A 25000-nucleotide genomic window follows, 5' to 3' on the forward strand; every position below is an offset into this window, starting at 1 on the left:
ATGCCCAATAATGACATAATTATAATAAAGAAGAATGGTAGAACCCATCCGAACGCTGTGGCCCAATCTTGGCCAAACAGAAGAGAGGAGAAAATGTAGCTCTTTCCTTTTCTTGTGGGTACAGAATGTTCTTTTCATTGTAATCCAACTTTAGTTGTTGTCTTGGTTGGTTTTTGCTTAACTGCTTTCATTTCTTGTAGGCCAAGCTCAGTGCATGGGTTAGTGGTGGTAATAAGTACCCAGGAATTACTGAAATTTTAAAAATAAAGGCACAATAAAACTTTAAGAAAAAAAAGGGGGCAGCTAGGTGGTGCAGTGGATAGAGCACCAGCCCTGAAGTCAGGAGGACCTGAGTTCAAACCCAGCCTCAGACCAAACACTTGATACTTACTAGTTGTGTGACCCTGGGCAAGTCACTTAATTCCAATTGCATAAAAAAAGAAGGGGGAAGGAGGGCAAACTGGCCCAGGTCAGAAATCGATCATATTGAAGATCCCATACCTGTTTATCAGTAGTGGAATGGGTCTGTGAGTAGTCCTTAAATGTCTAATCCGAGGGAGAAACCTCAGTCTAAAAAAAAAGCAAGGGGAGAGACCTGGGGCAAGCCCCAGGAGTGAGCAACCTAGAGAACAGAAACCAGATTTGGGTTTTCAGACATGTATTGGCCAGGCATCCTTACTTCCCTGTGTAACCAGACTCCGAAGATTATGTGGTGAGTGGAATCTCAGTCCTTCTTCCCCAGGATTGTTTTTATTCCTGTTTCCTCTTCTCTCTTAGGAAGCTGTCCAGACAAAAAAAAGTTTCTCATTTGGAGAAAGCCCCTACAGAGGAGAAGGTGGTGTTGGGGGTGGGGAAGGGCAGGAGAGTCACAAGGAGGTGAGAAAGAGGAGGAAAACACTGCCTAATGTTGTCACCAGTCCAATGACTTTGGTCAATTTGCCAGTATGGCACCTATAGGTCTTGTCGTCAATTTAAGTCATTCAATTAATGAATAACATTCGTGAAATTGCCTTCCTCTTCTCGGAGTTATCTCATGTGCTGAGACTGATCTGTGGATCACTAAAACTTGGTCCCTAACTTCAACGTACTTCCAGTGGTTTAAGGGTGAAATGATACTAAGCAACTAAAGGGAAGAGATAGAGCCATAGAATACTATGGGAGGCCCAAGGAAGGAAGCGAAGGAGGGATAAGCCCTCATGAGATGGTGGCAAATCTATAGACAGAAAGATGGCTCCCTTGCTGGAGACAGAGCTCTGCTAATTGACTCCGAGGCTATCGTTGGCTTCCCATCTGAAAGACGAGAGAGGAAGATGATATGTGGTGAAGTGGGACAAGAACTAGAGCCATAGGACCTAGGTTCAAATCCTACTTCTCATGTTTGCTAACTGAGTGATGTTGGGAACGTCACCTTCCTGACTCTCAGTTTCCTCCTCTGTAAAATGAGGAGGCTGGCCCAGAAGTCCTCTGAGGTCCTTTTCAGCTTCATCCCTGTGGTCCTCTGATCCTGACCTAGTCATGACTTGGCACCTCCAAGGAGGTTTTGAAGTTCACATTTTGAGGTGATTTTTAGGTTGAGGAGAGAGCTCAGGCTTGAGATCTGAGGTTGGGCCTTGTTTCCCCCCTTCCCACTGCACAATAGCTGGTACGGCCTTAGTTCCACATCCATCACATCAAGCAGAGATTACTACAGTAACCTGGTCTAGTACTTGGAGTCTGGAAATCCTGGGTGCAAAAAGGTGGTTAGGTGTCTCAGTGAATAGAGTGTTGGACTTGGAGTCAGGAAGACTTGAGTTCAAATGTAGTTTCACATACTATGTGACCCTGGTCAAATCACTTAACCTCAGTTTCCTCTTCTGTAAACTACAGATAATAGCAGTCCATATTTCCCAAGGTTCTTTTGAGGATTAAAATGAGTTCATACTTGTAAAACACTTCTCAAATGTTATACCATTATGTAAATGTTAGCCATTATTATTGTTAACATCTTCAATAACAATAATAACTAAGTTAACTTCCTTGCAAAGTTTTTTTGTTGTTGTTGTTTTCATCTTGAAGTGTAAATGGGGATAATCTCATCTGTATTACTTTCTGCATAGGGATTTTTGGGGGTGAATATGGAATGAGATAACATGGGTAGAACCCTTTGCAAACATGAAGACAATGCATCCATTCCAGGCATTGTTATTGTTCTTGACCTCCACTCTCCTAGCTCCCCTATCTGGCTCTCTCATTGCCATTCACGAAATCTTCATAAAACTCTTCTTTCATCCGGGTACTTCGGAGAGGACTCATTCACTTAATAGCTAAGAATAGTTGCCCATTGCCCGCAACATCCAATGAAACTTTGGCACCCCCACCCCTCATTCCCAGGATGTGGTTTCCCATGCTTTATCTAGCTCTACCCTAATTTGTCCAGTCTAATCACTCACTATTGGCCCACTGTTCTGGCTTGGATAAATCAAGTCAAGTCAACAAAGTGAACAAACGTTTTGTAAACTACTTTCTATATTTCAGACAGTGTGCTAACCTCTGGGAATATGAATACTAAAAACACACAAACAAACAAACAAACAAACCAAGACAGCTCCTGGAGCTTACATTCTAATAGGGAAAGAGAATGCATAAAAAGGAACTGAAAAATGGGGGAACGGAGGCAGTTGGGAGCAAGTACCCACACAATGGAGAAGTTTGGAAAGTCAAAAGAAGAGTGTGGAGAGCTAGGTTCATCCCCGCCACTATCCCTTCACTCAAAGGAACTGAGAATTAAAGATCTGGAGTCATTAGGCATCATTTAGTTGGACCCCCTCATCTTGCAAAATGATTAAGTTAAATTTGACCAAGAAAGAAGTGACTTATCCAAGGCGTCATAGAAAGTGGCAGAGGTAAGATTCAAACCTAGGGTCTTAAGCTCCAAACTCATGGTTTTTCCTCAGTATCATGCTGCCTGCATTCATTCCTGACTGTGCTACCCTCTCCTCATTCCCTCACAGATCTTTCATCTGAAGCTATGACCTTAGAATCATAGAGTTAGAGGTGGAAATGACCTTGAAGGTCATTTAGTTCAGCCCCATCATTTTATAAATGAGAAAAATGAGAACCAGGAAGGTTCCATTGCCTAAAAATCACCCAGGAATTCCATGGTAGATGCTGGATTTGAACCTGGATCTCCTGACTCCTGAACCAACCCCCCCCCCCCCCCACCCCAATTCCCAATCCCCTCATGGACCCATGTTGTTTTCTCCATTCTCTAAACTCCTCAAACCTATGAGCGATTACCCTCTAGTCTTTCCACTTTGTCCCTAGAAGGCTCAAACATTACAATGCTATCTCGTGATCTGGGCTAAATGACTTGCCGGACACTGCACATTGAGTAAGTAGTTCAGCCAGCACCACACTACCTCTAGTGGCAAATGATGTCATTGACAAGCATATTTTTACATGTAGAGAAAGGAGGGTGGAACATACAACAATAGAAGTAAGTTAGCCCAACCCCCTCAGTTTACAAATGAGGAAACTGAGACTCAGAGGGATTGAGGGATTTGTCATTGTCACACCTCTTCTGTGGTTGAGTCAGAAATAGAACTCAAGTTGTCTGTCTTCAAGGCTGTCTGGCTCCAAGTGTCAAGCACTCTTTCCACTAGTCTATATTTCCTCTCTAAAAAACAAACTAGCCAAGTATGGGGGTGGATGATGTTAGAGCCAGAAATATGACCTTGGCCTCATGACCTGGAATGACCTAACTCAAAGAAGGCCGAACCATAAATAATTGGAGGAAGTTGCAGAAAGGAGGATTTTAACTTGCTGTGGGTGAGGAACCCACGTTCTAGCCATTAGAGCTGTCCCCAAGTGTAAAGGAATGCCTTGGGAGGAAAGCTCTTCCTCCTCCTGGGAAACCTTCCAGGAGAAGCTGGATGAGCCATGTTCGGGGACATTGCTGGGGAAATTTCTGGTCAGCGCCATGTTGTACAAAATGACCCTTGAGGTTCCTGGCGACTTGGAGAATCTTTGTCGATGACTTTTCCCTCGGACTCTATGCATGAGGCCGGGGTGATTTCCTGTGACTTGGGGGTATTCCCAGGCTACCTGCTGCTCATATTTGAACTTGTACCAGGGCATAGTGCTGGTATATCCTGAGATAATACCAGGAGTCCTCCAAGAAAAAAAAAGGAAAAAAAAACAGGCAAAATGTGACACAGAATCTCCCAACGGGAAGGGACCTCAGACACCAGCTTGTGAAAGTCAATCCTGAGCAAGGATTCCTTTAGCAGCATGCCTGAAGGTAAGTATTGATTAAAGACTGCCAGGGAGAAGGAGCCTATTGACACCCTGGCAAACATATCTCCCCTTTTGGACAACTCTCAGGCCTTCTTTTTTTTTTTTCTTGTGTAAATTTTTTGAGGTTACAGGTATTTCATGTTTGTCTCTATATTCCCAGTGCCCAGTATGGTGCCTTGTACACAGTAGGTGCTGAAGAAAACTATTCCATTAACTGCCCCAGGTTAAGCCTAAATTTGCCCCTTGATAGCTTTTACCCATCTCTTCCTTCTCATGCCAAGAAGAAGTGAATTCCTCTTCTACCTGTAAGCTAATGAATAACTGCAACATAGATAGCCCTTTAAGGTTTACACGTTGTGTTGTGTTCCATTGTTTTTCAGTCATGTCTGAATCTTTGTGACCCCATTTGAGATTTTCTTGGGAAAGACACTGGAGTAGATTGCCATTTTCTTCTCCAGCCCATTTTAACAGATGAGGAAATGGAGGCAAACAAGGTGAAGTTTCTTGCCCAAAGTTAAGTTTCTTACAGCTAATAAGTGTCTGAGGTGGGATTTGAGCTCAGGTCTTCCTGACTCCAAGACCAGCATTCTATCCACTGTGTCACCTAGCTACCCAAGGTTTACACAACACTTTACAAAAATCTCATTTACCCTCACAAGCTACTAAGTGCTATTTTTATCCCCATTTTGCATGTAAGGAAACTGAGGCAGATAAGGGTTGCTAATTATTTGCCCAATGTCACGCAGCTAGGAAGTATCTGCGCCTGAACTCAGGTCTTCCTGACTACAGGTTCATCACTCTAACCATTGTAACCCCTTGTTGCCCCACTCTTCAGATGCATGGGGATCATGTCCCTCCAATGTCCTCTTCTCCATGCTACACACCCCCAGTTGCCTCAACTGGTGCTCATATGAGGAATGTGTTCAAAATCCCACGCTGTCTTGGTTGTCCTGCTCAGGACATTCTCCAGTCTTTCTTTCAATGTCCTGTCTTATTTCTCCCATATTTAAAGGGACAGGTCCACCCTTTGGATGGCAGGGTTCTGGAAGAACACCAACACATTTATTTTCCCCTATTGTCCCCTAAACTTTTGCTCTGCCTGATCCAATGTGCCCAGCTGTGCAGACTTTAGAAAGCTGCTCACAGTGCTCGATTGGAAAGCAGGGAATTCAGGCTTGCTCTCAGTTGCCAGGTCTACAAGGAGGTGGTACCAACCAGGACTTTTCCCCAGGTGCTGACATGCTGGGGAGGGTCATCTGGGGACCACCTTCTAGACATACACCAGCTGCACTCTGACAGGACTGGTGGCAAGGTGGGATTGAGAGACAGAGGAACCTTTGGCAGAGGGTGAGGAAACAGGATCACAGGTCAGCAGAAGTCAGGAAAGTAGGAGAAATGGAGAGGCAGCCCCCTCTCCTGGCAGAACTGAATCTACAAGTCAGACCAGATCTTGCCTTCCCCTGCCCCACCCCACCCCCAAATACACAAACACCTTCATTTAATAAATGTGTTATAGGTGCCAAGATTCCTAGTTGTGAGGCCATAGGCATATTGCTTAACCTCCCATGATCTCAGTTTCCTAATATGAAAAATCAATCAATAAACATTTATTAGGTGCTTACTGTGTGCAAAGCATTGGGAATACAAAAAGAGGCACAAAGCAGTACCTGCCCTCAAGCAACTTAGAGTCTACTGGGGGAGAAAATGTGTAAACAAGTTGGTATAAAGCAAGCTACCTACAGAATAAATAGGGAATCATGAGGGGAGGGTAGGCCCTGGAATTAAGAGGCATTGGGGAAGGCTTCCAGTAAAAGATGAGACTTTTAGATGGGGCTTAAAGGAAGCTAATGGAGGAGGGAGAGCAGAGAGCATTCCAGCCACGAGGGCTGTGAGATAGAATGCCAAGAGGTGGGAGAAGTATTATCTTGTTTATGAAATAGCCAGGAGGCCAGTGTTACTGGATCAGAGAATCTGTGTTGGGAAGTAAGGTGTAAGAAGACTGGAAAGATAGAGAAGGCTAGCTTATGAAAGGCTTTGAATGCAAAACAGAGCATTTTTTATTTCATCCCAGAGGCAATAGGGAGCCACTGGAGTGTATTGAGTGGGGGGGGGTGACTTGGTCAGACTGGTACTACAGAAAAATCACTTTAGTAGCTGAATGGAGAAAGTACTGGAGTGGGGAGAGACTTGAGGCAGACCCACTCGCAGCTATTGTGGTAATCGAGGTGTGAGGTGATGAACTCCACTAGAGTGGGGACAGTGTCAGAGGAGAGAAGGAGATGTATTCAGGAGAAGTAGCAAAGGTGAAATTGAGGCCTTGCCACCATATTGGATATAGTTGGGAGTGAGATAGAGTGAGGAATCCAGGATGACTCCCAGTTGGTTGTGAGTCTGAGGGACTGGGAGGATGGTGTTGCACTCTACAGTAATAGGGACGGTGTATAAGGGAGAATTTAGGGGGGAAAGCAATGAATTCAATTTTGTGTATGTTGAGCTTAAGATATCCACTAGATATCCAGTTTGAAATTTCTGAAAGGTTATTGGAGATTTGAGATTGGAGGTCAGCTGAGAGATTGGATCTGGATAGACCAATTTGAGAGTCATCAGTACAGAGGCAACAATTAAATCCATGGGAACTGATGAGGTCACCAAGTGAAGCAGTCTAGAGGGAGAAGAGAAGAGGACCCAGGACAGAGCCCTGAGGGACACCTATGGTTAGAGGGTGTGATCTGGAAGAGGATCCAGCTAAGGTGACAAAGAAGAAGTGTTTAGAGAGATAGGGCGAGTACCAGGGGGAGGGTCCTGAAAACCCAGAGAGAAGGGAATATCAAGAAGGAGAGTGTGATCAGCTGTGTCAAAGGCTGCAGGGAGGTCAAGGAGAATGAGGATGGAGAAAAGAGATCATTAATAACTTTGGAGAGAGCAGTTTTAGTACAATAAGGTCAGAAGCTGGTTTGTAAGGGGTTTAGAAGAGAGTGAGAGGAAAGTGGAGGGCCCTGTCATAGGGCACTTTTCAAGGAGTTTAGCTACAAGAGGCAGAAGAGAAATGAGACAATAGTTAGTAGAGCTGGAAAGATCAAGTGAGGGGTTTTTTTTCAGACTGAGGGAGACATAAGCATGTTTATAGGCAATTGGGAATGAGCCAGTAGAGAGGAAGAGATTGAAGTTAAGTGAGGGAGGGAGATAAACGAGGGGGCAGTCTGCTGGAGAGGGGATGATAAGGTAGAGGGCTTGGCCTTAGTAAGGAGTAAGGCCACTTTATCATGTGAGACAAGGGTGAGGGAGGAGAGAATGGCCAAAGACACCTGAGTGATAGGAGGTCAGGAAGAGGGAAGAAGGTCTTCAAGGAGACTGACCTTAATTTTTTTTTTTCTTCTGTAAAATAGCAAGGTTCTCAGCTTAGAGAGTGGGGGTGGGGAGGAAGAGCCATGGAGGTTTGAAGAAGGATGAGAAGGTTTGGAAGAGCCTCTGTGGAGAGTGAAAGAATGAGCTGATAAGCGAAGTATAATAGGATTGCCTAGCAGCATCAAGGGCCCAGTTGAGGTTATATAACATAAAATTTGGAGTCGACCCTGTCCAGATTTTCTCCACCTTCATTTGGCATCACATATCCAGGAATGAAAGCATTGGATGGTGAGTTTGGTCCATGGCTGAGGCTTGACTAGGAGGAATGGGAGACATGATGAGGAGACTTGGGATTCATTAGTTTCCTCACGTGAAAAATGAGGGGATTGGACTAGAAAATCTAAAGCTATGACATGACAAACTAGCTTTGAATGGACTTTGGTCATACATCTGCACAAGGGACCAGTGAATGATTGGGGGAACCAGGTTCAGGATTTCTGAATTATAGAGCAAGGAAGGAAGAGGTAGGGTTCTGGATGCCACCTGCCCTGTTGACATCAGGATAGATAATTTCTTTTTCTTTTTTTTTAGGCAATTGGGTTTAGGTGACTTGCCCAGGGTCACAGAGCTAGTAAGTGTCAAGTGTTTGGTCTGAGACCAGATTTAAACTCAGATCCTTCTGACTTCAGGGCTGGTGCTCTATCCACTGCACCACCTAGCTGCCCCTTGGATGGATTATTTCTAAGTCAAGCCAATGAGCATTTATTAAGTGCTTTCTGTGTGCTAGATGCTCTGCTAAATTCTAGGGATAGAAAAATTGATAAAGCCATGGTGCTGTCTAAGGAGGGGATATAACATACAAACAGCCATGTACATACATGATATAGACAGGGTCAAAGCCAGGGCCTGCCTTTAACATCATAGACTGGCATAATTCTGCTATTAGACTCATGAAACTTCAAACTAATATTTCATTTCTTTTTGCTTTTCTCTTCTCTCTCTTTCTTTCTTTCTTTTTTTCCTTTGGTATGCAGATGTTTTCCTGTTTTGGAGATTTCACTGGCCATCCTCATCATTATCATTTCATCACCACCTTCCTCATCATTGTAGCTGTCATTTACATACAAAAACCATGTTAGCTTCCATTTTGTAGAGCCTGGATTGATTCAACTTGCACACTGGGGGAGAATATTCCCATCGGAAATATTCCCCTTATTCCCCCAGGGAAAGGCCAATTGGAAAAACTCCTCATAATATGGCAGTACACCCATTCCAATGTCTAGGTATGGGTATTTGCAAAAATTTTCTCTGTAGCATCCTGTTGTGATGTTCTGCTGTCCTCCAAGTGTGGGCAGTGTGGATGACTCTGAACTCTGGGAAGTCCACAGGAGATTCTTTTCTCCCAAGCAGGACAACTTGTGAGCAAACAGGCAGTTGAGATGAGGCCAGTTTTTATGTGTGTCTTTCCTTTGGTACAGGGCCTTGTAAGATCTAGAAAGGTAGCTGGTGCCTTTCCCCTTCCCAGGCAGCCAAGCCATGCAATATTGGCTACTGGATCAGCTGTGTGGACAACACGAACAGCGAAAGAACATCTGAGAAGGAGAAACCATCAGAAAGAGAAGAGCGCACCTAGCGTTACCAGGGCATACTCAGCACAGATGAATCTAGGAAAGTCAGGGAACACCCCGGCAATAAATGTTCCAAAGGTCATTGAATCAATTAACTAGCATTTTGAAACCCTTCCACACTGAGCTAAGCACTAGGCATGCAGAGAAAGACGAAGCAAAGTCCTTGCTCTCAAGGAGCTTATATACTGGCCTCTTAAATGATTCTAAGCATTCTGTGAGGAATAACATTCTTGATTCACGTTTGTTATCTAAATACCTTTCTCTGGCCTCCCTCTGGGATGGGGTTGGGGGAGAAGGGGGTTGGTTCTCTTTAGATTAGAGTCAAAAATAGAAGTGATCTTTGGGGATTTGAGGTGGGGTTGAATTGGAGCTCCACATTTTGAGGAGTGACCAATTTAGGACAAACCAGCAAGGCCAGTCAAAGACTGTTAGGTGAAGGCTGCCAGGCCTAGTGTTGCCTGTTCTGGCCAGCGGGCTAGATCTCAAGTGATCCTCACAACAACCCTAGGGTGTAGGGGCACAGGTATTTTTGAGGCCCATTCTACATGTGAGGAGACTAAGACTCAGGGAGGCTAGTCTCCAGATATTTCCTGGGGGGGGGGAGGGACCTGATGGTTATTGTTCTGAGCTAACAAATGTCTGTCTGGTTCAGATTTGAGAGGTGAAGGTACGGTTCCTTATTTGGAACGGGGGCTACTTGAAATAGGGTTCAGTTAGTCATTTGCTCTGTGGTTTACCTTTGGGAACATATCACCCCTGGCTCTCGCTTTCTTCTTTAGGAACTTTACCATTGAGCTAGGGAAAGCAAAGAACTATTTCTCAGTTTAGTTTCTGTTTTGGAAGACTGAAGCCTTTCCAGTCCCTTGCTCACTTCTCTGACCTCCCTCTTTTCTTATTAGGGGGATACCAGAAGAAAAAACGAAATGTGACATTATTTTTAAAATGCGAACCAAAATGTTGATTTATTTATTCATTCAATAGCTGTAGATTAAGAGTCATTGGGACAGTGAGGTGGCACACTGTGGAACTGGACTTCAAAAGACCTGAGTTTAAATCCAGTTTCACAAACTTACTAGCTGTGTGACCTTGGGCAAGTTATTTAATCTCTGTTTGTCTCAGATATCTCAACTGTAATATAGGTAGAATAATAACTGCACCTACCTCCCAGAATTGTTGTCAGGATAAAATGAGGTAATATTTATTTTAAATAAGTTCTTAGCATAGTGTCTGGCACACAGTAAATATTATTTAAATACTAGCTATTGTGACCCCGTGCATACAAAACTCTGTGGCACTTGCTCAGCCAATGCAATGTAAATATATTATTATATATTTTGAGGTTGTGTAACAATATGATAATACATAGCACAAGGTACTCCCAGGGTGAGATTTCCTTTTATTCATGCAGCTTGACACCCATTTATGATGCACTAGACAAATCTTAGAGTTGCCTGAGCACAGAGGGGTTTTGTGACTTGCCTGGCGACACAAAACTGATGGCAGGGGCAGAATTTGAACCCAAGGCTTCTGGAGGCTCAGCATCCTCTATACTATACCACACTGCCAAAAATGCATGTCTGTGAACATGGCTTGATAGCTCTTTCCTATATGAATTCCTTCTAACAATGTGGAATCCCTTTCCTGAAAACAGTCGAAAGGAAGGGCAATACAATTCAAGGTTACCAAAAGTTTAAAGCAGGAGTTCTTAATCTGGGATCTGTGAACTCTTTTTTCAAAATGTCATAATACTAGTGTTTCAACATAATTGATTTCCCTACTAATCCTACGCTTTTATTTTATGCATTTAGAATTCTGAGATGGCTCCAGGGACTTCACCGACCACCAAAGGGCCACACCATGTGACTAAGGTGCAGATTCCTGGTCTAAAGGAAAAGGTTTCAAATATGATTCTGATGCTGTCATTGCTTCAGAGCCACAGAGGCACTGGGAGTGTGTGGCCTCTTTCAGATCATAAGCTACTTCCTCAGACAAAAAAAGAGACCAAAAAAGCCACACAAAACTGATGTCTCTTGTTTTCGACATCTCGTTTATTCCCCAATTACTTCTACACACTTGGACCTTCCCTTGTCCCAGAGAAACCCAGTTAAGTGAAACAGATTGAACAAACAACACTAGCAGATAATGGATGTAATGTTCTTTCTCCATAGGCTACCATCCCTCATCCTCTACCTAGATGAAGGAGGTGTGTGTCATCAATTCTTCAGAACCAAGATCTCTCTCTCCCTGTCTCTCTCTCTCTCTCTCTGTCTCTCTCTGTCTCTCTCTGTCTCTGTCTGTCTGTCTGTCTGTCTGTCTCTCTCTCTCTCTCTCTCTGTCTCTCTCTCTTTCTCTCTCTCTCTCTCTCCCTCCCCTCACCAATGTTATCATTTATCAAATGAGATAATATTTGTAAAATACTTAAGAGTGTCTGACATGTAGATGCTTAATAAATGCTTGGTCTCTTCCCTTCCCTTCCTTTCTCTCTATCTATCTACCTACCTATCTCTCCATCCATCTATTTATCTATCTATTATTCTATGTATATACCTATCTTTACCCACCCATCCATCCATCCATCTATCCATCTATCTATATCTATCTCTATGTATCTATTTATCTAAGCATTTATCATTTGTCCATCATCTAGCTATCCATCCATCCACTTATCTATCTATTCCTCCACATATTTTTCTCTACCATCCACCATCCATCCATCCATCTCTATCTATGTATCTATATATGTATGTGTGTATGTATGTATTTATCTATCTATATACAAGCTGGTAGATCCCATTTGAAGAACCCTGGCTCTAGTCCTTCTTTTTAAAATCCTGGAAGCGGAAGACACATCGTCATCAACGTAATCAAAGAGAATTTTCCAAGCACATAACAATACACGACCCTGTTAACCATAGCTTTGGAAACGTCTCTAGACTTTTTTTTTTCAGCCAAAGACAAGGTTTATTAGAACATCTGTTATATTGAGCAGGCTCTTAAGGAGTCTGAACACGAGTAAGCAGGGGCTAGATTTTAGGAATCTGAGCAGTGGCTAGATTATAAGAATCCCAGCTGTGGCTAGATTGTAAGAATCTCAGCCATCTCTAGACTTTTTAAAAAAAATGACTACAATTCTTAAAATATCCTGTTATTAAGGAATTAACTTCTCACTTCTGAGAGGTAATTTAAACCTTTTAAAGAAGAAATTGGTTCATGGTGTGTAAATAGCTTTTTAGGTTGTATTGGATACATCTTAAATGTAGAAAGACAGACAGAGAGAGAGAGAGAGAGAGTTAGGGTATCTCCTGAATGAAAGTAATTACTCACTTCTTGCTGGTAAGCTTATTCTTATGATACATTTCTACATTTGACTTTACAGTTAGAATGCAGTTCACAAGTTCCCAATCACAACAATGGTTCCAAGTTCTGCTGCTTTTTCTAGGGCAAGGTTAAATCATAGTTCTGTCCCTCAGTTTCCTTAGTTGGTGGAATTGTGGGTGTAACCCTTAGCAGACCTATTTCATTCAACATTGTGTCTTGTGACTTGAAATTTTTAGAATCCTAGTCTTCCTTCAAAGCTCACTCAAGAATCTTTTCCTACCCAAAATCTTTCCTGTTCATTCCAATTGCTGACACAACCTCCATTACTTTGTATGGACTTTGTATGTATGTATGTATTTATATGTATATATGTACATGCTGTTTGCCCCCCAATAGATCAGAAGATTTTGTAATTGTGTGCTATTTCCTTAGGGACTTTTTATCTTTAGTGCAAAGCATAGTGTCCAGTGCAGAGAGGCAAAATTATGTTTGTTAGATGAATGAAGGAATATCAGGCTGACACTTGTAGGTAATATCTGAAAGTCTAGGATGACCACACAATCATCAATCAATCAACCAATCAGTTGGCAAATACATTATCCATGAGATAGTAATAATCCCAATGATAATAATAATGATTCAAATTTCGAGAGGACTTAGAAGATTGCAAACCATTTTATGAAATGAATGAATGAATGAAACATTTATTAAGTCCCTACTATGTGTGAGGCACTTGGGATACAAATACAAAAGTGAAACAAGACCCTGTCCTTAATAAGCATACATTCTCCTGAGGAAGACTTCACATAAAGCTGGGTGGTGGCCATGGAAGGGTCTTTTGGGTGGAGGAGTTATGGGGATGCCATGACTCTATATACATTGCCTCATTTGATCTATACAATAAACACGTGAAGTAGGTACATTTCTTTTATTTATTTATTTATAGTTTTTGACATTCACTTCCGTAAGATTTTGAGTTCCAAATTTTCTCCCCATCTCTTCCCTCCCCTCACCCTAAGACGGCCTGCAATTTGATATAGGCTCTATATATACAATCAAATTGAACATTATTTTACATTATATATAATACATATATTATTATTATTATTATTATATTATTTTACATTAATCATGTTTCAAAAAGAAGAATTAGAACCAATAGGAGGAACCACAAGAAACAAGAAACAAACAAAAAAAGAAAAAAAAAGAGTGAGAGAGAGAGAGCAAATAGTATGCTTTGATCTGCATTCAGACTCCAAAGTTCTTTTTCTGGATGTGGATTGCATTTTCCATAATGAGTCTTTTGGAGTTATCTTAGATCCTTGCATTGCTAAGAAGAGATAAGTCTATCAAAGTCAGACATCACACAACATGGCTGTTACTATGCACAATGTTCTCCTGGTTCTGTTCATTTCACTCAGTACCAGATTACATAAGTCTTTCCATTTTTTTTTCTGAAGTCTGCCTGCTCATCATTTTTTATAGTACAATAGTGTTCCTTTACTTTCCATTATCACGGTCCATTACCACAACTTGTTCAGCTATTCCCAAACTGATGGGCATCCCCTCAATTTCCAATTCTTGGCTACCACTAAAAGAGCTGCTATAAATATTTTTGTACATGTGGGTCCTTTTCCCATGTGTATGATCTCTTTGGGATATAGCCCTAGAAGTGGTATTGCTGGGTCAAAGGGTATGTACAGTTTTACAATCCTTTGGGCATAGTTCCAAATTGTTCTCCAGAATGGTTGGATCAGTTCACAACTCCACCAACAATTCATTAGTGTTCCAATTTTCCCACACCTTCTCCAGCATTTATCATTTTCTTGTTTTGTCATGTTAGCCAGTCTGATAGATGTGATGTAGTGCCTCAGATTTGTTTTAATTTGCATTTCTCTAATCAATAGTGATTTAGAACATTTTTTCATGTGACTATAGATAGCTTTAATTTCTTCATCTGAAAACTACCTGTTCATATCTTTTGACCATTTATCAATTGGGGAATGACTTGTAACCTTATCAATTTGACTCATTTCTCTATATATTTTAGAAATGAGACTTTTATTAGAAACACTGGTTGTAAAAATTCTTTCCCAGTTTTCTGCTTCCCTTCTAATCTTGGTTGCATTGGCTTTCTTTGTGCAAAATCTTTTCAATTTAATGTAATCAAAATTACCCATTTTGCATTTCATAGTGTTCCTTATCTCTTGTTTGATCATAAATTCTTCTGTTCTCTATAAGTCTGACAGGTGAGCTATTCCTTGCTCTCCCAGTTAGCTCGCAGTTTCAGCCTTTATATCTAAATTGTGTACTCATTTTGACTTTATTTTGGTATATGGTGTAAGATGTAGATATATGCCTAGTTTCTGCCATACTGTTTTCCAGTTTTCCCAGCAGTTTTGGTCGAATAGTGATTTCTTATCCCAGAAGCCAGAGTATTTGGATTTATCAAATAGTGGATTATTATAGTCATTGACCACTGTGTCTTGTGTACTTGACCTATTCCACTGATTTGCCACTGTATGTATAGCCAGTACCAAATAGTTTTGATGATTGCTGCTTTACAATACAATTTAAGATCTGGTATGTCTAGGCCACCTTCTCTTGCATTTCTTTTCATTAATTCCCTTGATATTCTGGATCTTTTGGTCTTCCAAATGAATTTTGTTATTATTTTTTTCTAACTCTATAAAACAATTTTGGTAGTTTGATTGGCACTGAATAAGTAAATTAATTTAGGCAGAATTGTCATTTTTATTATATTAGCTCAACCTACCCATGAGCAACTGATGTTTTTCCAATTATTTAGATCCGACTTTATTTGTGTAGGTGCATTTCTTATTCACATTTCACAGACAAGGGAGAGATTAAGTGATTGGCCTACTGTCTTATAATTTGAAAGTGTGTGAGGTATGATACAAGTCTCCTTCTTCCACTATGCCATCCTGACATCACTGGACAAAATCGAGCATATTCGCTTATCATCCTAACCCATTTGAAGGTGACATTATGAATGGCTAATAATTATATCTCCTGGTAAGGTATGCTCCATGCTCCTGCCAAAAGAAATATAAGTCTACTGTGGTTAACAGAATAGACAACCACCAGCTGAGGAGAGTCAGAAATGCAAGATTGGAGCCCGTGTTTGGCTGCTTACTAGTTATATGACCTTTGATAAGTCATTTTGCTTTCTGGGCCTTAGTTTCCTCATCTGTAACATGATGCAGTTGAATAAAATGATCTCTAATGTCTCTCTCAGATCTAACCATATGGCTGCTTATTTTTGATTTTAATTTATATGTATGTTAAGTTATATGAATGCTTGTTGGTGGTGGTGGTGTTGGGTTTTTACATAGGTCATTTTATACATACACCTCCAACCCCAAAGCTCTACCCCTCAGCCTAGAATTTAACTTACCCATGTAATAAAGAAAAAAATAATTAAGAGTAATAATAAAGTGACCCCCTGTGATAAATGGTGTGACTTTCTGTTATCCTGGTACCTGGTACCAGGGGGGCGCTCCTTCTCTTTCTTGGAAGGAGGCAATTATGTTTCATTATCTGTTCCCTGGGATCCTTAATTGATTTTAAAAAATTATTTAGACTTGTTTCATTTAGGTTGTTGTAGTGAATTTGTATCCTATCCTTCTAGTTAATTCATTCTGCATCAATACATAAAAGTCTTCCCATGTTTCTCTGAATTCCTCACATTTCTTATTTCTAATTGCAAACTAATATTCCATTATATTCAGATAGTCCACTTAGTTTAGTCTCTCTAGAACTTTCTATGAATCCCATTTTTGCTTACAAATGCTGAGAATAAGTTTCATTATGGTTTAATATGAAGTAGGTATTGGCAGAATATGCAGTCCTATTTGTCTGCCCCAAACCTTCTAGGCTGGCCAGATGGAAACCTGCTGCTCTTGGGGGTGCCCTTCTCTGCTTGAATTCTCATCTACTTCCCTGACTATGGGTCAGGCTGTTTGACTACTCACACTGTTGGGATGAAATGGGAGTCATCAGCTTTATTCCTTATGGTGATATGGAGGACCACTAAACCTTGCCGTATAATCTACTTCTTTGCTCTCTAGACTCATGGCATTATCTTCTGACCTACTGATAAAAAAAAAAATGGACTCCTGGCCATTGCCTTCTACCTTTATGTTGCTTTCTTAGGGTTTCCTGGCCTTTCCATACACTGTGCAACTGAACCTCCTTTCATGTATTCCCTCTCTCAATTAGAGCCTGAGCTCCTTGAGAACAAGGAATGTCTCATTTTTCTATTAGTATCTTCAGTGCTTAGAACATAGTATGTCCTTAAATATGTTTTTCCATTCATTCATTCATTCACTCATTCGTTCATTCATGGCATATGCCCTTGAAATTGTGAAATATCTTTAATTAGATAGGGTTACAATAAGACTGAGCTCTTCAAATAAAGTCCAGAGATGCTTCAAGTACAGTAAATTGCTTTTAGCAGTGAGTTAGTTGGAAAAGTGTATTTAAAAGAGTATTTAAATATTTAAGAGTAAAAGGCACTTAAAAGAGTTCTGGTTGCAGATGTCAAATGAATCAAAGTGTGAATTAAGTGAAGAGGGGGACAGCTGTCTTCTTTTTTGTTCATGCTCCTGGCAAAGGGATTAAAGACTCTTCAAAGAGCCTGCAGTCTTCTCAGGGTGCCTCACTGACATGTCATCATCCTTGTCTCTAAAAAACCCAGTGAGGAAGGCAGCATGTTTCTTGTTTTACTTTTTCCCTTGGACACCATTCTTGAAAACCTTCACCTGGATGAAATCCCTCTCGGACGATTTTGAACAGCAGAAATCCTCCTTGGAGATTCCAAAGATGCTACACCATAGCCTTAGCTGATGATGATAAATATCATGAGCCACAGGGTAAAAAATGTGACGATTAGGTGTGTTCCTTTGGAGGCTATTTCCTGGTATTTATTATCTTGAAAATGACATTTTTTAAAAGAACAATGGATTTATATACAGGAGTTTGATGGAGTCTATTGACTCATGCCCCTGACTAGAATTGCATGGGGAGTGAGATGGATGTCACTGGGGGCAGGGATGCATCAGAGTGTCAAACCAACCAATCAACTTGCTTTCCTAGTGGAAACAGGATCATTCTGCCACCAACAGCAGCTGGACCAAGCACATGACCTTGATGTGAACTGCTCCCCAGAATTGACTGGCACAGGACAGGTTGGTACTACATCTGGAAATTTACAGGGTAATCATGACAGGGTAATACAAGGACAGTGTGACCCAGGAAACCCATGTGCCCAGCAGTGCTGGGTGTCTGTCTGAAAAAAAAAATCAAGCTTGAAAGGGGAGGGGGAATTTTAGGAAGGCTGATTTATGTTGTGGGGTGTTGGGGGGGAGAGTGCAAACTAATTTGTCTGCTTCTGTCAAGTCTCATTCGAGGAAATCAGCTTGAAGGGTGGGGCTTGGGATTGCTCCTTTCAGGGATGCTCTACACAGGACAGGACTGGATGACATTCTGAACATCTACTGGAAAGATGCCTTAAAACTTTACAACAGAATTTTAGGCATGGCCTTGTTTTCTGTGGGAGCCTCCCTTTCCTTCTTAGGATTCAGGAGGGTAGGAACTGTGCACCTCTGGGTGCAGAAGAGAAGTGATCTGCTCAGGTCTTGGAGGCATTCACCCTGGGAGACAAGTTTTTTTTTTTTTTGGTTGTTGTTCATTTGAAGGGGAGAGACTGAAAGACAGAGAAACAGAGGGAGACGTCAGAGACAGAGTGGGGCAGGAGAGAGATGGAGGGAGAGACGCACACAGATAGAGAGACTGTGCTAAGCACTAGGGACACATATTTAAGCAAATGAGATATTTAAGCAGAGTAGTCAGCTGAACCTTTGTGTTATAAAGGGATCCAGGAAAAGTTACCACTAATTACTATTACCACCACCACTACCACTACTATTGCTGCTGCTGCTGCTACTACTACTTGAAAAGAGTAAGTATTTATGTAGCACCTACTGTGTGTCAGACACTATGATAAGCACACTACACACATCTCCTTTGATCCTCCCAACACCTCTGAGTGGGAGGTGCTGTTATCCCCATTTTACAGTCGAAGAAACTGAGATTAACAGAGATTAAGTGACTTGTCTAGGGTCACACAATTAGTAAAGGCTGGATTTGAACTCAAGTCTTCCTGACTCCATGCTAGTGCTCTGTGCACTGTGGCACCCCCTAGCTGCCTTAAGAAAAAAAACAAAACAACAAAAACAAAACAAACAAACAAAACAACTTGGCTTTAGACCAGACCTATGATTTCATTGATCTAGGGAAATCCCAATGAAGAAGCTTCCTCCAACAAAAAGGATCTGCATCTGTTCTGTAGTAGGAGTAATAATGATAATAGTAGTAGCTGTAATAGTGATGGTAATGGTGGTGGTGGTAGTAGCAGTAGTGATAATAGTAGTAGCTGTAGTAGTGGTGGTAGTAGTAGGAGGAGGAGCAGGAGTGTTGGTGGTGAGGGGTGGTGGTAGTAGTGATTATAATATGGTGGTAATAGTGGTGGTTATAGTGATGGTAATAGTTGTAGTGGTAGTAGTAGTAGTCATAATAGTACTACTAGTGGTGGTGGTATTAGTAGTAGTAGTAATCCTAGGAGTAGTTGTATTAGTAGTATTGTTAGTGGTAGCAATGGTGGAAGTGGTGGTGGTGGTGGTAGTTGTAATGGTAATGATAGTAGTAGTAGCAGCAGTACTAGTAAATAAAAGTATTAGTAATAATAATGATGAGGAGTATAACATAACTCACTTCTATCAGCTCTACGATTTACAAAGCACTTTCTTCACAACAACCCTAGGAGATCCCATTAGAAATGTGATTGCCTCCATTTGACACATCAGGAAAAAGTGTCCCAGGAGTTAGCTCTTTGCCTAAGGTCACACTTCACTGACTCCCAAACCCAGTGTTCTTTCTGGAGGAAATGTCCTTTGACCTGTACTCTCTGGAAGGTCCTAGTTCTTCCCAAGTACCATTGACTAGAAGAAAGTGACATCCCCTAGTTCCCGTTGGATTTGGGGAGCATCGGACCCTGCACATCTCCTCTCTATCGCTGGCCCCCCAGACTTTTCCAAGGACCTGGGAATCACATTGGGGTTTTCTTTGCTTTTTCATCAGGTGAGAGATAAAGACAAGACAGAAATGCCCAGAGAAGTTGGAGAAGACACCATTGAGACAATGGAATGTCCACTAACGCTTCGAGACTTCAGAACTCTGATCAATGTTGGAACCACGTGAGAGTTGGAGGCCTGAGGCAAATGATGCTTCAGTCCCCCTACAAAGAAAGGATGGGGGAGGGGGGGAGGAGGGAGGGGGGGGGGGAAGGAAAGGGGGGGAGGGGAGCTCCAAGTGCCTAATGACTCACGCTTTGTCAGGTGGAGTCAATATGTTTGTTGTGCTTAACTGTAGTTCCTTGTTTCAAGGAAATGCTTGGGGGTTGGGAAGGGGGGGTTGACACTGTCGAGAAGTGAGTAGTACAAAAAAGACCACCAATAGGCAAAAGGAAAAAAAAGTGGAAAAGAATCAGTGTGATTTTCTCCTTGTGCACCAACCATTGATTCCTTTCAGGCTCCCTCCCTAGGTGATGTTGCAGGAGGAGTGGGAGAGGCTACTTTTTCCAAATGTCTGTGATGGCATCTGATCTCCATAGCATTTTCACTCTCCCCTCCCACCCTGCCCCTCAACACACCTCTATAGAAGCCCTTCTCCAGTGGCAAAGTCACAGCATGTCACCTTCTTAGAAATTTCACCCAGTAAGAAACTGGTGGCTTGGGATTATTGTCTGCAGGTAAGTTTACTATTTTAAAGATTTAAAGTAAGTCCAAGTCAGTGATTGTGTGTGTGTGTGTGTGTGTGTGTGTGTGTGTGTAGGAACAGGGGAGGGTGGGTAAGTGGTGAATGAAGGGTGCGGGGCTAGGGGTACTCCTTTGTAAGCATTAAAATGATTGCTCGGGAAATCTCCCTGAAGAGCTCTAGGCAGAGAAGGAACGCCAGCTAGCCGAGTCATTTTGTTCTTTTTCTTTTCCTTTTGGCCTTCCCAAGTGGTATGTGTCCCCTCCTCCCCTGGGTGAAACTGCGGGTCCACACCCTTCTCTCCTGGTTTCAGGTAGCAGGTTGGGATTGTGGGTAGTGTAGTTCACCCCCCTTTGATGATTTAGGGTTGGGCAGGACTGAAGCAGAAGCAGGAGGACTTCGAGTCCCATACAGCACTGTGAGCCGCAGCTGGTAGCCACAGGACAAGGTGTGTTTGAGGAGGAGATTACTGTCTGTCTCTTGCTAGAGTGGCTCATTTTTCCACCCTTGGCAAGCACGGAAAGCAAGCAGGGTCCAGATCTCTGTCCCCTACAATCATGTCCTGATTGGTGCCTGGAGTAGCAGCTGGGGCTTGTTTCCAAACCTGTAAGTGCGTCTTGTTTGCCTTGAAAATGCCTTGCTTCTCTGCTCTGATCTTAAGCTGGCAACCTGGGGAGAATGGGGTCATTTCCAGATAATCCCTGAGCCTTCTCCATGGTGTTTTTTTTTTCCCTTCCACAGGCAGAATGGAAAGTCATCTTCAAGGAAGGCTCTAGAAAAAGAATCCTGAACCATTTAGCTAAGGGAAAGTGTGGGACGTGAGAGGTTGAGTGCAGGCATGGCTCATGGGGCTTCTTTCTCAGAGAAAACTGGGAGTTTTCAGGCTTGCTGCTGGAGCAGGGTCTGGAGTACTCCAGCCCAGTTGGTGTTTATCTCAATTCATTTGGATTTTTGCATTAATGACAGGCAAAGGAGGGTGGTAGAGATTAGTCCTAGTGGCTGCCCCACATGACTCATGCCTCCCTCTCCATTTTTTTCAGGAACTTCCCACTTAGAAAGCAAGTCTAAGGTTCAGAGCAATCTTGGATCATTTACATTTGTGTCCAATCTCCAAATTATAGTCATTAAAATGTGTCATTTCAGATGTCCAAGGTCAGTTTCTGAACAGATAAAGTCACAATAATCTAACACTTGGATTACAGGGTTAATTGAAGAGAGTGACTGATATGGTTCCAACTGCTTCTGTCTATAGGCACAGCATTTCATTGAAGAGAAGAAAGTGATGGACATTAAAGAGACCAAATGATTAGACCTGCCTCATGGCCAACTCACTCAGGAAAGGTCAGATCAAAACATTATTTATCTTGGCTGCTTCAAATTCATTTCCCCAAGTGTAATCCAGGAATAGATGAATACTTATCTATTAAAAACAAAAACAAAATGAGAGGGTTGGATAAGCTCTCCATAAGCCTTTCAAACCCTGGGGTAGGTATGGATCTGTGATTTCCTTAGTACAGGGAACTCCCAGGTGAGGAAACTTCCTTTACGAGTGTAGATCAACACCAGCTCTGCAACTGGCGGTGTTATTGTGACTTTCCCAGAGTCACATAGTCATTATGTGTTAGAGGTGAGATTTGAACCTAGATTCTTTTGTCTTTGAGGTTGGATCTCTGGCAAGTCAGGCAAAGTTGGGAAAGCTGTGAGTTGGAAAGTCAATTCTCTCTAGATGTCCCCTTCTTTTTTGTCGAATGAGGCACTTTGGCTGGATGGTCTTTTTTTCTTTTTACGTTCAATGTCTCTTCATAGGAAGCCATACTGAATTGGTTGGTAAGGTTGGGATCAAATCATCCTCCTTATAAAGGGCTCCAGGGTTTTTTGGACCATGTTTCATTTAACTTAGTAATTCAGGAATGCTAAGCTTTCAAATAACTTTGTGCCCACAGTTAATTATTATCCACACTTTGAATTAATTGAACAATTCTAATGGTAAAGCCTTATCAAGTTAGATAAGCAATGGCATTTGTTTTAAGTTAGCTATCTAAACTGAATACTTTGTTAACATTACCAATATTGCTTAATATTTCAATATATCAAGTCTATGATTTCATCAATGTGAGTACTTCCTGCGTGCTACTAAGGCAACTTTAGATGGTCTTGGAGAGTTTCCAAAGCTGCAGAATTCTACATGCTATGACTAAGCTGGTGATTAGCCTCTGCAAACTTTTCTAGGCAATTTTTCAGTCCTTGGACAGCAGATATAATCTCCATGAATCCAAAAGACAGTACTTGAAACATGATAAACACTTAATAAGTGTTCATTCATTCATCCAGTTATTCGTGATGATTCCCTATTTCATTTGGAATATTTCATCTGGGCATTTCAACTTGGGTTACGTGGTAGGACTTGGGCTTTCCTGGAATCATATTGGGGAGTCCATGGTCCCCTGCTCCCACCAATTCTAGAATGATAATTAAAACTTTTCGAAAAGATTTCTTACAATCACATCCTTAGAATTTTTGATATCTTATGACAGGAAGAGTAAAAGGGAATTAAGGAAGACGTAACAGAAAAGGAAACATTTGAATTGGGCTTTCAGGTAGAAATTGAAGAGGTAAAGGAGGGAGAAAGAGGACTTTCCAGGCTTAGGCAATAGGGAGGGAAGGAGCATGGAGTTAGGGAAGTAAAATTGTGTTGAGGACACATCAGATAATTCAGCTATCCAGAAATGGAACATGCTATCTTAAGTGCCCCCTCATTGGAGGTTTCCAAGTAAAGGCTGGATCACCATTTATTGGGTATCTTATATGATCAAATCCATCTATTTTAGTTTTTAAGTGATTTCCTACCTCCTGCTTGGTTCAAACTTCTCCCCTTAGTTGTGGCTAAATAATCAGTAACAATTTGGTGATGAGCTGGGCTCATGGAGGCTGGGCCTTGGATAGCAGACACAGGCCATTGTTGGAAGCATACTTGAAGCCTTCCCCACGTGATAGGATGTGTCAGGGCCTACGCTCATTTGGCATAGTATTTGGCAGCCCAGGGTCACTTCCATCAATCTTATGAGGAAGAATTGGAACATCATGTGCTAGCTAATTAGGTAAAAAGATAAAATACATGAAAGAATTATAGAATTTCACAGTGAAAATGGTCCTCATCAGCCTTTTAGTCCAACTCATATGCCAAAGGCATCCTCCCTCTAAACTACCTAACAAGAGATGATCCAGCCTCTGCTCAAAAACCTCCAAGGTGAAGGATCATTTATGATAAATAACAATATTAAAATCAACAAGATATTTTGCTAAAAATCCAGGGGTCAGGTCACACATTGCCTTTGGACAGGAGAGCCAAAGAATAGTGTGACAGTAACAGTGGGGACAAAGACTGTAACATTTCCTCATGCTCTCTGTGAATGGGAAGAGGGGTACCTGCCAGAGAGGGTGGTGAGAATGTGGAGTTTTAAGGGGAAAGCCAGGCTTTAGTTAAAGGGAGGAGCTAAAGAGGAGTATTGGTTGAAAAGTTCGTGGATTCAGGGGAGATTGTTGAGAACGGAGGGACGATGACTCGAAGGGTGCAGTGGAATGGACGTGACAATGAATAACTTTGACTCTGATGGGCCTTAGCAAGAGGAGAACTCTGGAGGATGTAATAGGGACAAGTAGCTTTTATTTGGAGTACTAGACCAGGATGGGGCAGCTAGATGGCACCATAGTGCATACAGCACCAGGCCTGGAGTCAGGAAGACTCATCTTCCTGAGTTCAAATCTAGTTTCAGACACTTACTAACTCTGTGACTGTGGGCAAGTCACTTAACTCTGTATCAGTTTTCTCAACTGTGGAAATGAGCTGGAGAGAGAAATGGCAAACTACTGCAAGAAAACCTGAAATAGGGTCACAAAGAGTTGGACATGAATGAAAAATGATGGAACAATGACAAAAACTTGAATAGGGAACCAGAAGAGACTTTTGAGTTTTAAATTTTTCTCCCCCTCCCTCCCCACCTCTCTCCCCAAGATAGCAAGCAGTCTGATATAGACTCTACATATACATTCCTGTTAAACATATTTTCACATTAGTGATGTTGTAAGTAAGAATTAGAACCAATAGGAGGAACCACCAGAAAGAGGAAACAAAACACAACAGAAGAAAAACAATAGCAAATAGTGTGCTTCGATCTGCATTCAAACTCCATAGTTCTTTCTTCATATGTGGATAGCATTTTCCATCACGAGTCCTTTGGAGATGTCTTAGATCCTTTGTATTGATGAAAAGGGTTAAGTCTATCAATATTAGTTATCACACGATGTGATTGCTACTGTGCACAATGTTCTCCTGGTTCTGCTCACTTCACTCAGCATCAGTACATGCAAGTATTTCCAGGTTTTTCTGAAGTCAGCCTGTTCATCATTTCTTATAGCACAATAGTATTGCATTATATTCATATACCACAACTTGTTCAGCCATTCCCCAATTGATGGGCATCCTCTCAATTTCCAATTCTTTGACACCACAAAAATTGCTGCTATAAATATTTTTATACATGTGGGTCCTTTTCCCAGGTGATTGTTTTGAGTAGTTCTGTGGAAAGTGAATTGGGAAT

The 25000-nt window shown here is 41.7% G+C and overlaps 1 protein-coding gene and 1 long non-coding RNA gene across 2 annotated transcripts in view; both read left to right on the forward strand.

Annotated features, from left to right (window-relative positions):
* Positions 1–3849: 3849 nt before the first annotated feature.
* LOC114050707 lies at positions 3850–19850 on the forward strand. The gene is made up of 4 exons (XR_003570058.1): positions 3850–4279; positions 11057–11116; positions 17685–17776; positions 19728–19850. It is a non-coding gene; the product is annotated as an uncharacterized LOC114050707 (long non-coding RNA).
* Positions 19851–20306: 456 nt separating this feature from the next.
* The window catches only part of LOC114050706 (metastasis-associated in colon cancer protein 1-like), an 89311-nt gene continuing 84617 nt past the window's right edge, over positions 20307–25000 (forward strand). The window contains exons 1-4 of the mRNA XM_027872569.1: positions 20307–20397; positions 20586–21008; positions 21546–21554; positions 21655–21743. The gene's annotated coding sequence lies outside the window, so the exon portion shown is untranslated. The remainder of the gene's footprint in view (positions 20398–20585; positions 21009–21545; positions 21555–21654; positions 21744–25000) is intronic.

Source organism: Vombatus ursinus, unplaced genomic scaffold (genome assembly GCF_900497805.2).
Source record: "Vombatus ursinus unplaced genomic scaffold, bare-nosed wombat genome assembly UNPS02014799.1, whole genome shotgun sequence".
In the NCBI taxonomy this organism is placed as follows: Eukaryota; Metazoa; Chordata; class Mammalia; order Diprotodontia; family Vombatidae; genus Vombatus; species Vombatus ursinus.